At 41.0% G+C, this 3,161-nt stretch overlaps 1 pseudogene; it reads right to left on the bottom strand.

Moving 5' to 3' along the window:
- Positions 1-743: 743 nt before the first annotated feature.
- LOC114052916 lies at positions 744-1,967 on the bottom strand (annotated as a pseudogene).
- Between the last annotated feature and the right edge of the window lie 1,194 nt (positions 1,968-3,161).

Raw genomic sequence — 3,161 nt, forward strand, 5'->3', positions numbered from 1 at the left:
GGATGTTGGTTTTCCTTCCAATATTGAAATCACCACCTATCCACATTTGCCCATACTTTGTTATTCTTGTCTATGTCCCCTGTCCTCCCATAAATCCCTTATGGGCAGTCTCCTCAATGATGTTAGAGACTTCAGCTAGAACTCCTAATATCTGAGTATATCAATGGAACAGGAGGTTTGTTGATCCCTTAATCCTCTCCCTTTGGTGATTTATCTCTCTCAGGGCACCTGTTAGTCCTTTTTTCCATAATCTTTTTTTTTTCTTTTTGAGTTGGCACTTTTATGAAATGTTTATTTAACAGGTCAACCTTCCTTCCCTCCCCCAAACTGGAGTTTCTTCTTGTTTCCATACTGTGTGTGGGTAATGACAAAAACAGCTGCTGACAAAGCTGAACAGAACAAACTATTTCAAGAGAATATGGCAAACAGTGGCTTGAGCTTTTTTTTTCTCTCTAAAGGCAATACGCACACACACACACACACACATACACACACACAGAGATATACTCTATAGCAACGGTCTAGACACACTAAATAAATTCAAGTGACATCTGATAACAGGCACACACAGGAAACACAAATGTGAGTTGAGCTGCTTCTGGGGCTCTCATTGTCCCATCTTCTGGCCACTGGTTGAGTCTTGAGAGAGAAACGCCTAATGCCAAGGAAAAGGTCAGGAAACCCTGCAGTATCACGTTTCAAGGGCTGTGCACAGGAACCAGCCGGCAGGAAAGCGGTGTCCATTAGACATTGCTCAGTGCAGCCACCCTAGGGAGGAGTTTGTCTTCCAGCAGCTCTAGATTGGCACCACCCCCATTGCTCACATGACTGACTGAATCTGGGGCAATATCCCCAACATCTATGATAGTGACACGGCCCCTCTTGGTGACCTCCTCCATATTGTTCATTAGCTCTTTGGCTCCCTGAGCAAAGGCTTCTTACTCAAATTCTCCAAAGGCTCTGTTCCACATAATCTGTTTTACCTAGGACACAGTTTCTGCATACTTCTTGCTGCTCTCAGGACCACAGTCTAAACCCATCCAACCAGCAGGGATGCCAGAGGCCAATGTGGCTTGGCCAGTCTTGGCATTCTCATCAAATTTGTCCTCTGGGATGAAGTCAACAGGCAAAGTGATCTTAACACCATTCTTCTCAGCTTTGGCCATCAGGTCTTTGACAATCTTAGCCACCTCTTCATCAAACAGAGAACTTCCATGTTGTTGAGGACCTTGAGGATGATAAAACCCATCTCACCACCAATGATCATCTCATTGACTTTGTCTAGCATGTTGTTGATCAACTGGATTTTGTTGGCAACTTTAGTTCCACTGAAGATGGCCAGGAAGGGCCTCTCTGGGATCTCCAGGACCTTGGCAAAATAAGACAACTCCTTTTTCATGAGGAAACCACATGCCTTATGGGGCAGATTCACTCCCACCATGGAACGGTGAGCTCAGTGAGCAGTACCAAAAGCATCATTCACATAGACATTCCACAGCTTGGAGAGGGGTACTTGAAAGGCTTGTGCTTTGACTGGCTCAGCTTTTATCTTGTTCTCAGAAGCATTTTTGCCTTTTCCTTCTTCTTTTACATGGAAGCAAAGATTTTCTAGCCATCTGATGTAATTGTTAGGTGACTTAGAACAGACTTACTCCACTTGTGGAGCCACACAATTCTTCAGGAACAGAACATCTTTGCCTATCAGGAATTTAAGCCCCACAGCCACTGGCTCCAAGGAGCATTTGTCAGTCATGGGGGATACCATCAAGTAGGCCTAAGTGGCTCATCAGAACAATGGGCTTTGCTCCATTATCCAAGCAATAATTGATGTTAGGAAAAGAAGTCTCACTTCTTTGGTTGTTGGTTATCTCTTTGTTTTTCATAGGGACATTCAAATCCACCCTCACAGTGACCTTTTTCCCCTTTAGATCCACCTTGTCCAAGGTCAGTTTGCTGGAAAGAGCCATCATGGTGGTGAGGTGATTACAGGGCATCTGTGGCTGTGGCCATGACTGGAGCTCAGGCTGCCAGAATTAGGGACTGCTCTGCACACTGCGGTCAGTGCCTACTGCCTTATCCACAATCTATAAAGAAAAAAAAGGTCATTCAAAGGCTGTTGGATAGACATATGATAGGAGTAAATAGACAGCATCAGATTAGCAATAAAGTTCCACAAGTAAGAAATGGTGTAACCGTTATTCAAGAGATTCACGAGCCATAAATGACCTGTATGGTAGTGGGGGTGAGAGTAGGGGGGTGGTCCCCAAGCCACAATCTGATGTTTCTAGAGAAAGCTAACAATGGAGAAACATGTCATAGAAATTATTATTGGGTATTAAACTACAAGGCTTAACTCATTCCATCTGAGGAGTGGGGAATAAGTTGGGAATTCATATATATATATATATAGTGTAAAAGTAGCCTTATAGCTCTTATATTGTATAAGAGTAGCCTTGGCTATGTCACATGTTCAAAAACCAAACTTTCACCACACATCTTATCAATGAAGCTGTATCATTTTTGTTCCTATCCTACTTATGTGCCGATGTTGAGTTTTAATACTACCTTTGACATTTTTGTCAACAAAGTGAATATAATGACAACTTTATCAAATTCAAATTCATGTAATCAATGTTAATGAATCTAATCAACATCTTCAGCTGGAGACAAAATCAATGATTTTAGCATTTGAGAGTGAGAATAATGCAAGTTCTCTTCTGGCCTATCTCCTTGGCAAATTGTTATCTAAAAGATTTCTGCAAATTAAAGCAATGTAAAGATTTTGAAAACTTGTCTATGATTTTAGTAGAAAATATTGACTCATTTTCCATTTGGAGCATAAAAACAAACTCAAGTTTGGGTCTTTTTCTGCATTTAACAGTTCATGTCATATGGGAAGAGAATTATTTAAAGTGAAAATAGGAGATTATATCTCTAAAAGAAGCATATAATTTAGAACGCACATGCAGGCTTATGACTAAATATAGTCTTGTAAAATGTACTACTTCACAGTTTACACTTCTTTTTATTTCATCCTGTCCACATTCCCACAGGAAAATAACATGTCTGAGCCTGGGTCTCAGTCCTTATGCAAAGAATCCTCTTAGGCAATGATAATTGAAAAAAAAAGTGACTAAATCCTAGGGTGTAAATTTGTTCAT

Source organism: Vombatus ursinus, unplaced genomic scaffold (genome assembly GCF_900497805.2).
Source record: "Vombatus ursinus unplaced genomic scaffold, bare-nosed wombat genome assembly UNPS02014810.1, whole genome shotgun sequence".
Lineage (NCBI taxonomy): Eukaryota > Metazoa > Chordata > Mammalia > Diprotodontia > Vombatidae > Vombatus > Vombatus ursinus.